At 38.2% G+C, this 13,689-nt stretch overlaps 1 long non-coding RNA gene across 1 annotated transcript; it reads right to left on the reverse strand.

Moving 5' to 3' along the window:
* Positions 1-3,993: 3,993 nt before the first annotated feature.
* Positions 3,994-13,199, reverse strand: LOC112973436. The gene is made up of 3 exons (XR_003255979.1): positions 12,810-13,199; positions 10,346-10,537; positions 3,994-4,085 (listed from the first exon to the last, which is right to left on the reverse strand). It is a non-coding gene; the product is annotated as an uncharacterized LOC112973436 (long non-coding RNA).
* Positions 13,200-13,689: the final 490 nt, after the last annotated feature.

Here is a 13,689-nt window from a genome sequence, read left to right on the forward strand (position 1 = left end):
TTCTGTGAGGTGTTTAGGAGATGAACTGATGAAAAATGCAGGGTGAAACAGAACCCCTCACACAGTAATGATACTAATTTTGTTTGCTCATTTTAAGGATTGATTTTTCTCCTACAGCTTGAACAAAATGGATATCCTAAAAGTAGAGACTTTCCAAATAGACAGCAATATATTTAAAAGATGCTGCCATAAGGCTTAAATACAGAAAAGGCACAATTAGTAACAAGATGTCAGTGTTGTCGGTATCTCAGATTAAATTGTATCTCAAATTCAAATTCAGTCACCTGTGCACACACATACTTGGTTTCTTTTTATATTTGCATTTTTTAGGAAGGACGAATATAATCTTTGCCTTAGAACATCAAAATATTATTTCCTTAAGTTGTAAAGATTCACTAGTTATTTCCCTCTGAAATAACAGATAGCGGGAAAGTATCTTAAGCAGGTATTTGCTTTTTTACATTGCTAGTTTAGAAACCACTTTGAAAATAAGGTTTATGGAATAGAGTAGGTTTAGTAAACGCCACAATAAAGCAACAAGTACATGATGTATCAAGGAGTTAATTGGTTATCCTGATTTGATGGGATATATGAGACAGTGTTTCCAGTACACCAACACTCCTAAAATGTCACCATGTTCCATAAATATTGTAGGCCTAAATAAAAGTGGAGGATATATAAAGCACTGCATAACATAGACACATTCTTAAAAAGAGTTACAAATGGTCTTTAAATGGTTCACGCAGTGCTAACCTCCCTCCACATGAACAATCAACCCAATCCTAATTGTTATGAAAAGAAGGGAGATTATATTTTGTCTCAAAGACTATACTATGTTACTGTAGAGCACATACAAAATATTACATAGTGTATGTATACACATATGCGCACAAACGTATGTGTGATTAAACATGTGCATACTTACCCAGAAAAAAATTTTATTTAAACTTGAAGCTCAGTTCCTCTGTGCAAACTGTGAAAAGTAGAAGGAGAAAGGCTTTGTTGGACCGTATCAGAGCCAGAGGTCAGCAATGTGAAGGGCAAACCCACAGCACTTGAGATTTACCATGGCCTAAGACAACACACAATTATCACAGCTCTGAGGGTGCAAGAAACAAATGACTAGATGAATCCTGAATGCTGTGTGTCTAATCTAAGGTATTCTGTATTTCAGCTTTTAGCTGCCTATTTTGGGGATAGGATAAATCACCCTCTAGAATTACTTAGCTGTTTCCATTAGCTACCAAGAAAGCCTGGGCATGCAACTTCCATTAGACACTTCAGCTTCAAATGGCAAGAGAGTATGTTAAGACACAACTGAGCTTGACTGTGCATCTCAGCCCCAAAAGCATTGTCACATGAGGGATTTTGCTCTACTTCAAAAACAGAGTAAACTGCCTCGTAGCTAAGGGCATGGTCAGAGTGATCATCAGGGAGATTAGATGAGAGTAACTAGCATGCTGCAGATGATCACAACCTTTCTAACTGCAGAATAACTTCTTCTAATAAGCAAGTCCTCAGAGTAAAAATACTTGGTTGGAGAGAGTTTCTCACTCTAATCAGCCTTTGTCATTACACTGTTTGATGGGCGTGAACACAGATATAAAACAAATATTGCAATAACCTTTTTAGAGAACTGCAGACAGAGCTGTAAAATAAAAGAGCAGAAGGTGCTCCCTCTAACACAGTTTTTCTCACAGAAAGATTTTAAAATGCATGGCAACAAAGACCTATTGACACAAAAGAAGTTTTCAGATAATTCTTGATCCATTTCTGATATAAGCAAGCTAAAGAATCTGAAAACAAAGGCTTCAATAGCTAGTCAAAATGAATTATTTCAGCTTAAACATTCATTCCAAATGAATCTAGAGTATAGGAACTTCCTTCACAAATAAGTTTATAATTCAGTGTCTCCAGCAGATTTATATTCTCCTGAGGAAAATGTATTTTTATAAATAGAGAAGTGAAACTTTGATAAACTTTGTGCTCTCCCCAGCTCAATTATTTATACTACACATCCTTGTTTATAAATTTTAAAAAATGCATAGATTATCATTAAATACTTCACTTGTTTATGGAGTTCAAATAATTTCTAAGTATGTACTTGATATTCCTGTAGTGACACAGACTGTATAGGGAGGACTGTACTAGCATGCCATACAGAAAAAGAGGCAAGAAAGATTACTGCTAATCTCACCAAGAGAGGTCATAACTACAATTATAACCTCCTTGAAATAACATTCAGTAAAAAATTTCTGGGGAGTTTGAATTTTAACAGTTCCTAAAGCAGTTTTAGTGCCTGTACCAAATGGTTTGTTCCCACTATGTATGTTGCAACCATTACAAATAACTTGCTTGAGATTTCAGATCATGCTGAGATCTCCCAACATGTCAGTTATCTTTAGCACATACAAGAGAAAATTAATTAAAACTCCATCAGTGAAAAAATCCCCTAGGCCAGGATCTCTGTCCATAAAGATGGCAAGCAGAGAAGCACAGCCAAAGCTTGCATGACCCACTTTAATACAGATGAAATTTCACCAACCTCTATCCTCAGATGTGGCCACTGGGAATCACACAACTGCAGTGCAGATTCAGAAACACAGAGGTGTTTAGTCACACTCTTTAAAAGCCATGTGCGTAGATGAGTTATCCCATGCCTACGGAAGTCTGTAGGATGAAAGTATCTACCATGCCTTGGTGCTTTCTATTGTTCTTCTTAGATATTATGAGTGTCTTTGAAAATTCACTGATTTGCATTATAAGTTTTTGTGAAAGTCTTGTTTTCCAACTTGATATTCACTTAAGTAAATAAGAGAGATTATATAGAGATAGATTATATGTGTGTGTGTGTGTGTGTGTGCGCGCGCACACATGTTTGTGTATGTGTGTATATTATATAAGGGGTCACTGAGGCAGTCAGGAGAATAACAATATCCAAATAAAAAATTGCAACTCCAAGATGGCTCTCTCAGCCTTCCCTCTGCTCAAGGAAGGAAGGATTGGGAATGGGCATGCCTCCAGATGAGCACTGGTAATCTGGGAGTTTAGCTCCTTACCTAGCTCTTCACCACTCCTGTGCGCCTGCAACACAGGCAGCAGAGCGGCTGGTGCAGTCCATGCGCAGCTGCACAGTGCGTAGCCTCATCTACCAAATTCAAGCCCTATCAGTTACAGCTGGTGTTAATAAGCCAGATGTGAAATGTGGCAACTGTCCTACCCATACAACACCCATCCTTCCACCTACCTGTGAATCTGGTAGGCAGAAACTTCAAGCACAGGAGACAAATTGAGGCAGCTAGAGGCAGTAATCTCCTTGTCAGATTAACTGTTTGAAACAAATATAGAAAATAGGTAATAATTAAAAAAAAAAAAAATCTCAGTGAGCTTTCAGTTTCCTTTGATTGCTTCCAAAATGACATGGAGACCATTCTCCTAGGTTAACTTTGGCTGTGAGAAGAAGGCAGAGAACCACGAGCAATTTGTTGCCATGAAGCATTATAAATCAAAGGTATATTCTGGCATATACCATAAGCTAGTCAAATATTCACTTCAAAAACAGAAACCTACAGCCTTCACCACCATTGCATAGAAGTATAACAGTCATCCTCTTTTTTTTCTTTTAACAACGTAGTAGAATGAGACTTTATCAATTCACAAAAAACTACAAACTCAGACCTGAATTCAAATGTTAAGAAAAATAGACAGCTAGAGTTTTAGCTGCATTGTGCTGTGAAGAAATCATGTTTCCAGTGTGTTACAGCTGAGGAGAAAAAGAACAGGTACAAAGAAAGAACTGGGATAGAACAAATCTAATGGGCTAGAGAAGTACTAAGCCAACAGGTTGTGTTTGGAGCAGGATCAGTTGGTCATCAGCAGTGGGACTGCTGGGAACTGCTGCCTGCCACTTTTTTCCAGTTTCACCTTTACCTCATATGCTCTGTTGCATTCGGTCAGGTAGATTTGTTGTATATGGCTCACCGGGTCAAGAAAGCTTCCTATAGACAGCAGCCAGGCCAATAGGGACAGAAGGCAGGATATAGAGTGGGATCTTGTGTACGGTCAGTAAAACTCAGCTGTTCGACCTGTTCAGGGAAAATTATAATAATAATAAAACTGCAAGGCAGTTTTCTGCCATCTGAAATGGCAGATTAATTAGGTTGTGGAGCACTTCTATTAGACATCTTTTGCACCATTTTTTCAGGTTCCTACACAGACTTCAAGAAGTACATGTCAGGAACATCTGAAGCTAGAATTTGGACGGTGAGTGCTCTTCTTCATATCCTGGAAGGGCATTCAGGAATCTGAACTGAGGCTTGTCAGGCTTGAGCTGTCTGAACTTTCTTGACCTGTCTTTCTTTTATTAGTCGGGTCAGCTTCCTACTTTACAACAGGTTTTCTGGGTCACTTTGGGTGTTACCCCTCATTCACACTCAGGTACATGTATTTATCTTCAAGGTTTCTACATACATGCACATCCTCCATCCCAGGAAAGCTCTAAACTTCATAGAAAGATGAAGGTTTTATTTTTGGTGAAATAGGAACAGCTTGATCCACTAAAATGCTGCTTTGTTGCTTCTGGGGCTTGAAGGGAAGCTTGGTTTCTCAGCTATGATCATGATGTCATTTACAGTGTTTTAAGCAATGGCCAGTGTTTAAGTAGGACTGTAAGCACGTAGCCCTGTACTATAGTTTTGCCATTGCTAGAAACAGGCCATAAGCTTTGTACTGAATTGCAAGGTCTCAGGACTGATGCCTGCCAGGCTTACGCTGCCTGAACTTTCTTGACCTGCCTGTAGCTTTATTTTACTTGGTATACTTATGACAGCAATTTCCTCTAACTGACCAACTAACTGGCTAATTCATTTTACTCTTGTTCATCTTTGTATGGTACAATCATAGTCTTATATGGATAGCAGTAACAAGCAGTTATTCTGCATAGAATGAGATATTTGTGTCTCTAAGATACTGATGTAGTGTAGAGAAACACAGGCCTGGTAGGATGGCAGAGGCCCTGAGAAGGGGAGAAACAACATGTGGCGGAGAGGAGTACAGGTAAAGGACAGTAAGAGATGGGGCATGGGACCCCATGGCTTTAAATAACTCACCCATGGTTAGTTTAAAAAAATTGCAGACCTGGAGCTGCACAAAACTCATTTTACGGGTAACAAAAAGAACAAAGAAATAGTATCTAACATATGTAAAAGATACCACATATAGTAAATTCAGATGTAATGTGGAGCTGCTGACCAATGAAGAAAGAGAAAGATATAACAGCATGTTAGCAAAGATATAAATCTGACCCCAAGTGGATCCTAGAGTGAGGAGTAAGAAGCCAACAACATGAACATCATATTCCTCCTAGCAAAGTACTCCAGATGCTCATAACTCACCCTAATACCCATCAGCACCAGAAAGAAACTATCGACCTTAGGACCCAGAGGAGCAGCAGAAGGCTGAGCACCACACCAGGAAAAGGGGTAGAAACTAACAAGTGTGCATATAACACTTTTAACAGCATTATTATTCTTTCTTTTTCTGCAGCTGTCAGATTTGGATGAATAATGATTAGACTCTTAAGATTTCAGTTATACTAACAATAAATTCTTGGCTTCACATATATATGTGTGTGTGTACATATATATACATACACACACATACACAGATATGTAAGGTATGCTTTCTCTTTGTCCGTAAACAAGATTTTGAGCATAGCAGGAGCAAAATCTAAGGCATGTCATTCCCACGCAGCCTTCAGCCCCATGCCACAGAGCCAAGTTCCCAATGATTTCCAGGCTGAGCTCAACTAGCTCACTCTGAAACGAGCTAATTAGTGCTAGGCAGCAAGCAGGTGGGATAGGAGTGGTTTCCGCTCAGAAACACAAGGCAGGATTTCTTCCAGGTTTAGGTTATAGAAGGAAATGAGATTTCAAACACCTAGCTGTCACTGGGGATCTTATTTCCCATTTGTAAGTCTCTGTCTCCACTGCCTCCACCTGTAGTCAATATTGTCAGAAGTCAATATTCATGTCTGAATTTAAAATTTTCTCTCTGTCCCCAAAAATCCTGCATAGAAAGTTCACTATTGAACTGCTGACTATTACACCTTTGCAGTTCTTGTCCAGGTACAATTCCTTCCCCTGATTGTACCTGTTCAGCAACGTGCAATTTCAGTGATGTGAGAATTTCCTTCATTATGATGCATTAAGTCATTTTCTTTCATCCACATAACTTATAAGTAATCTTAACATTAAGGCCAGGTTATTTTTTCACCAAGATAATGGTAAAGTAACTCCTTTATTCATATCATGATCATTACTAAAAGTTACAAGGACATGATTTGATCAGAAAAAAAAAGTTTTCAGTATATGGGAAATCTATATGTACAAAGAGAACCAAAAAATTTGGCTTCACGTAGAAAGATAAGAGAAACCTTGAACAAGTCTAACTTTTTATCAGGATGTAATGCTCCTACATATAATTACCTCCATACTTTTCAAATAAAAAGTGTTAATAATGCCATATTTAGAGTATGAATTTGACTTTGTGGTAAATCACTTCCCTCTAGCCTGAACCTTTAATCAGAGTCCTATCGTGTCTACCATCCAAAATTACTGCATATATCACATCCATCTTCTGACTGCAGTCAACCTCATCAACGCAGATCAGTCAAAATATCAGTAACTGATAAGCTGGTAAACTTTTCAAGACATAAATGAAAACTGCTGCAATGCATGAAATCTCTTGCTATAGAGCTATGTGTAATGCAGAGGACAGATCTTAATGTTAACATCTTAAGCCATGCCTAATTTTAGCATCCAAAAAAATTCTAGATAAAAAATCTTCTATCACATTAGGATTTTCAAATGGAGTTGAGTATTTAAATTCCTTTGAAATTCAGATACCTTAAGCACATTGAAAAAATCTGTATTTAAATACTTAGAGCTAATAATGTGAGTTGTATTGATGCTACAAATATCAAGAGTACTATAAGCCCTTTTAAGATTAAAAAAAAAATCAACTGCTGGCACTTTGCATAGAGTGTGGGAAAGATTTTGCGGCACACCTGCAAAGTTTCTAACATTTTGAAGTCCTAAGTAAAGATGGGTGAAGGGAGGGTTCACAGTTTATTGATAATTTACAGTGTTTACTTATATCATAAAAATATAAAACAAAAATATAAATATAAATGTCTACATAGTCTGCTTCCTGGACAAACTAGAGCAAGCTTTATTTCAGCAGAAACAATTTGAGCCGTCTCCTGCCCCAAATCCAGAGGCCACTGAACCATACATTCAAACCTCATGTATGCTTAATTGCTTGGCTTCAGTGCCTCTGCTACCTAGTAAAAGCCTTACTGATGTCAGCCAAACATCTGACTATTTTCCCTCAAACAGCAAAATGTGGTATTCTGATTTTTGTGTTGCTGAAAGAAAGCTGTAAGGACATCTAGAACAGAAATATCTGGCACAAGCCAGACTGTCACTCCAAGCAAAGGGAGCCATGTGAGAAGAGAGGAAATTGCTCACTGAGACTAGATGCAGAGGAACAGGACCTGAGGTACGAAGTTGAGGTGGGATAGAGACTTCTGTGAGGCCACATAGTTTCCATTCACCATGCAAACAAAAGCTGATGAGTATGCAGTTGAACCGGAACAAGAAAAAATTTTGAGTGCAGGAAATTATTACAAGCAAACTGACACGGTAGTGGCTTCCCCCAGTGTCTGCACAGCCAAATTCAGAAGGGCATCATTTGCTTTAAAAGACATCTTCCAACTGAATTATTTTCATATATAGAAAGATTAAAATAGAGAAAGATTAAAAAAAAGAGAAATATTTTTATATACATATATAAAAAGTCTTATATAAAGATATATAAATCATCTTACGTCTGACCTAAAGTCTATCACACAAAGTGACAAATCGAGGACATCCAGGACTCCAACAGGCTAGTAATAAACAAGATGTGCACAGTTCGCTTTTACTGATACAACTGATTATCTTAAATCAGATTCTCTGTCTTGGCCAGGAGAAATGGAAAAAAGGAGAGTTAAGTTTAACGTAGTAACCTTTATTTCAGTACAATATTTTAATCTTTCTTTCTCTTAAGAAATTAACATTTTCCTTTCCATAGCTAATAGGATTCCACAGAAGCATGATCCATTAAGAAAAAAAAAAATCAATCTTTGAAAACTTTGCCTTTTGCTAAAGACACATGAAGATGTTTCTCATGATGCAAACTCTTCCAATACTCATTGAATCTGTTCTAAAGCTTATTTGGACTAACCAGAACAACATACAGTAATGATTTTCCTGGTTCCATTTTTGTCCATTAGAGTTCATCCTTACCCATGTGCTAATATCAGAAGGAAAACCGAATATGAAAAAAAAATTCTTAGGAATACTAACTCTCACTAATAAGCTGGACTTTCTTTCTCTCCAAAGGTAAGAACCAATGTTTAACACTGGCAATTGGAAAAATTATGCAAGATTAAACACAAAACAAAACAAACAAAAACCTTGCTAAAAGATGTACCAGATCTCCTGCTGCAAAAATTGCTTTGGATTTTTTTTTTTTTTTGCAAATTTCATTTGTGTTAAGCAATAGGTATATAAAATCTCTCCTCCAAGGATCACTAGACATAGAGGTTAGGCTCACATCAGGTCCAAAATAAGTGCAATGACTAGCTCAAACCTCCCCCTCAAAACTGATTCACTTACAGGTTTTCATAATCAGACTATTTAAATACTCTATTTTTCATGAATTACTAGGTGCTGAGGTGAGGGATAGGGTCCTGGCATCAAACCAGTGACATAGTATAGTCTGTGCTTGCCAAGCTGAGGCTGTCCTTGGCAAGCAGCTAAGCTGGCATTGCCACCAAAAATGCTGGTTATTTTTCAGCAGGATTGGTTCTCTGACTCAGTCAAGATTACAGTGGCACACACTAGACTTCAGTTGGCTTAATCTTACTAGTTAATAAAAATTTAAGCAGTGTTCAGTGAAATGTATTTTGTGAATAATACTGAACCTTACTCCTTCATTTTAAGGAATAAAAAACATGGAAAGCAATGAGATAGATGAACTAACTCCACACTGAACAATTTTTCCTTTGTTTTGGTGAGATGCTTTCATATTTCAGTGTAGACTGACTTGGACTGTTTTAGGTTCCTTCACCCAGCTATCAGTTTGACACTTGACCAAGTCCCCCAGCTCCTCTTCAGATATTGTCCTAGCCCAAGTTTTAACTCTTGCTCTCCTATAAAATTGCACAACTGATCAGTCTGGACCACCAAGGATTAGGGGATGGAAAAAAAGCAGTGGAAGAAAAGCTGCTTCTCTGGTGCACTTCCCTTTGTTTTTAAAATGAAAATACCACCAGCTTTCAGAGTCTGCTAGATAACAAAGATCTCAAGGTAGCATGTGCAAAATATGATATCTCATAAAAAGCTCAGCCATCAGCCTCAGGAACTTCAGTAAAGAAGAGCAGAAGCTTCTTATGGCTGTCAATCACTCTTTTACATGAAAATGAGCACAGTCAGATATTTACAAAAAACTTTCCCTGGCTCTATGTTTCTGCTGAGCCAGCATCAGCTTCCAAAGAAACAACACAGGAACTGCCACTAACACAGCACAATAGTTAATGCAATAATCCTTTTCTACTGTGAGTGTTAGCTAAAAGCCAAAAGCAGACAACTCTGCCTGAGAAAAGTGTCGCTGAAACCAGAGGAGACCCCACATTTCTATCTCAGGCTGTAGAGCAGTGTTGGGAAGCAGAATGAGGAATTGCAAGCTGTATTCCTTTTTCTTTTCCACTCTTTCCTTCATGTCTTTCTGAGACTGATCTTTTGGTGTATGTGTGTTTTCCTTCAGTTGAAGATTTGGACTTGCCTTCTCCTGAATGAAGATTGCTCTTCTGATATGTTTTGGAAGAAGACTCTTTTTCATTCTGAGGAAACACATATCAGAGAAGTGTAGTAATTCCTGACACTAAATGCTTCCCAGACACAAATAAAGGGCAATTTCCTATCCCATAAAGCCTGGATTGGATATCCATTGGATAATGGAGGTCCATTCTCCGTTCCCTCCTACCACTGTGAGTATTTCTCCAATAAGACCGTCTGAGACGATGTTATTTCTGTAACCTCAGGGAGAGCCAAAATGATAAACTACCTTTCCAGGAAGATTTTTAAAGCCTTTCAGCTGAGTTCAGAATTGTATGAAGCACCTAAAAGCCACAGGCCAAGAGAAAATCTCTTTCAAATAGCCTTGGCCTAAATGCCTAGAAAATCAAGACATTTATATGAAATCAGTGTTTGAGAAGGACCTCTATGAAGAAGGGCCTTACCTGGACTGGAGGTAAGGGTCCCATGCACTGTGCCCAGACTTGCACAGGTGGTGAGATGAAGCCATGAAGCTCCAGGAAGCCCAAGGAGCAAGCACCAAGTGTTGCCAGATCTCAGAGCCACCTCCCAGGCAGGCTAAAGAGGCTAGCACATGCCAGAGACCATTCCTGACAGGCTGTTATATGTTGCCAGCCCTTTTTGTGCACAGGAAAGAAAAAAAGACAAAAAATATATATAAAGATGTGCCATACTACTTGTCTTAGGGGTCAAGTGTGCTTAGCATAGTAGCCCATAGCCACAGAAGCTATCTGCACAGCATCCCAATAGTGAATCAACTGGAGGGCAAGATTAAAGCTTTCAAGGGCCAGGAAGGGCACATTTTCCATGTGACTGTAAATAAATCAGGAGTATGTGCTGGTATTTTGGAGATGTAGTCATACAACTGAGGTAGATAAAATCAGTAATTGACATGCATGACTTCTGAGATAATTCACAAAAATATTTTTCAGAAAATCTACCATTAATTTTGAAATGTTTGGCATTTGGATAAGTGGGTTCCCAGACTGGGCAGAGATGTGTGCACCACAGAAACCTGGAGAGGGCCCAAGGGATGTAGTTGGTTTATTTTGTAGTTCATTCTAAATAGGCTTTTTTATAATTCATTGTTCTCAAAGAATGCGGTTGTCTAATATTCATATTGATACTTATAAAAGTATGTAATTCTGATCAGGATTTAAAGAGTTTATTAAATTTTCACCCTAGCTTGCCAAATCAAAGAGAAAGTGGGTATGGCAACTGTACAGATGGTTTACCTCTGCTTCCAGAAAGCTAAGGTTTTCCAGCCATGATGAGATTTTTATAGCAGAAACTATTTGTCTTTTCACATTCAGAGTTGTCACAAGAACAGCAGTTCTGCAGCTGAAATGACTATGGGTTTGGACAAACAGCAGCTTGTCTAGATTTTTTATGCCATGCCTGTCCTAGACCACTAGATATCTATCATCATAGTTCATGGACAATCAGAAGCACAAGCTAGGGATTGGCAGAGCAAAGACAGAAGGTGAAATTCAGAAGTTTCCAACTCTGATTTTTCATTATTTGTTAGCTAAAGCAGCTGTTCAAGCCAGGGTTCACTAGATCTGATCCGACACTATGTTCATTTATACTGGTTTCTTTCATTAAGATAACTTATCAGTCTGGAAGACTGGGCCCCAAGAAAATTCCCTGGATGCTGCAAAGCTAATCCAATGCACCACCTCTGTACCAAGCCAGCAGCTTGAGGTGTACTGAGACATTGCCACATTTCCCTTATCTCTATTGCTTAGATACTGCAATGTTGTCTTGCAGTTCTAAGTATTCTGCCCCCAATTAAAATCAGCCCTGAGAGAGAATCCTACCGCATATTAGAATAAACTTGGCCAAGAAAACAGAGTAACAAAAAGCCATCTTTAATTTCAGATCTTGCCCTAAAAATAAAGCTCAGCTGTGCTGATGGATCAGGTCCACTGAATACAAGATGTTCTAAAACACAACCTGGATGGTTTTACATGCACTTCGTTCCAGTTTGAACAGGGCCCCAGGCACTAGGGAATATGGCCCTGTATGTAGCCTATATGGCCCATTATATGCAGAAAAAGGAAAGGCTTATGCAGGTAAACCTTTCGGTGTTTAAATTCAAGTAAATGTTTGGAATAGACTCTATATCACAGAAGGGCAGTGACTCCTTCCGTGATACAGCCAAACGCCAATGAAGTTTATCTTAGAGAATTATTGTGCATGTCCTTGTAACATATTGATTTGCTAGCTCCTCTACTTGGCCCACAGCCTATCTTTCCTGGCACAAACAGCTTTGTTTTCAATTTGTTTTAACTTGGAGGCTTTAGAGGCAGCAACATCAGCTTACCACAGGTTTAATGAACACAGTTCTTCACAGACTACAGGAGGTCTTTCTGCAGAAACCAAAAAGCCCTCAACTGTAGCTGGATACTTGTCTATAATAGCTTAAAGCCTGCTTTCATTTGGATTGCATTCATCTAGCTATTTTCAGAATAAAAGGCAGGCCAAACAAAATTTTATTTGATAATATTTCCATCTTCATTGCTTGATTAGTTCAATTTTATATACCCTTAACCCACCAACAACTCATATTTGTCAACACTTTTCAGCAAAACATATTTGCATTAAGGAACCTGCAACACAACTATGGCTTGACAGGAACCTGGCTTAACTGGGATTAATGAAACCTAGAGAAATCTGAGCAAAAATCTATTTTTTTTTATGTTGGCTTTTAAAATTATAGTTACATTAAGGTAAGGTTTTAGGTTAACAAAAGAGATAGATCTGGCAGTGTGCAATCAACAGGTTTATTTTCTCCATTACTCAAAATAGCAATTCCAAAACACAAATAATCAGAAAATCAATTAATAACTTAATTGCTATTCGGGAATACTTAGAAGTCATAACTACCTGAAATGCAGCCTGATCTTTCACATTATTAATAATTCACACAGTTGATATTTAAAGCAAGAGAAGAACTCTTCTACCTTCTCCCCCACTTCAGCTATGTTCCTGGAAGAAAATCAAAGATTCTTCTGTCTCCCAAAATAGAGGAATTTTGTCAAGTAGATTACATTTGCTACACACACACACACACACACACTCAAGCCTGATGACTTCTTTCAATTTTTTTTTAACATTTTGAATAAAAAAAAAGCCAACCTGGCCAAGTCATAAACACTAACTTTAACCTAGATGAACTCACTTTCCTTGTTTTTTTCTGCTAGGGAGGAAAAGCCCAGTTCAGTGCAGAACTTAGCCACTCTGAATTCCTCACTAGGAAAGCCATTTGTCTCCATTGGCTGTAGAGAGAACATATTTAAAAGTTAAATTAACATTTGTTGTTGTTTTGCATTGGTCTGTTTTTAATTAAAACTGTCCAAGATTTCCAAAGAATTTTAAAAGGAAGATTTCTTCCCAAAACAAGTTCTGGGAAAAGATTGCATTTTTTTCTACTGTTCTTCTATTGTCATCTGAAGAACAGTAGGAGAAAATAAGTGGCTTTCTCAGGCAACTGGAACCACAAAGAAGGACTTCCAGTGTGTTAAAGCAGCAACGCAGACTGCCCACAAGAAGCCTCATCATTTATAGAAAGAGAGCTCAGCTTGCAAGTCTTTGCTAACTACTATAGCGATGATAGATTTAAAACAGGGAGGAATTTTCAGCGTCTAGAATGCTCACCCTGGTTGAGATGAGGGATGGAAACCAAATCTGGTTGCCTGTCCAGTACCTTCACCTGGAGATTTCATGTGGGGAAGAAGCCTAAAACTTAGACAGCTTTTTTGCAAGC

Source organism: Apteryx rowi, unplaced genomic scaffold (genome assembly GCF_003343035.1).
Source record: "Apteryx rowi isolate R43461 unplaced genomic scaffold, aptRow1 scaffold_542, whole genome shotgun sequence".
In the NCBI taxonomy this organism is placed as follows: Eukaryota; Metazoa; Chordata; class Aves; order Apterygiformes; family Apterygidae; genus Apteryx; species Apteryx rowi.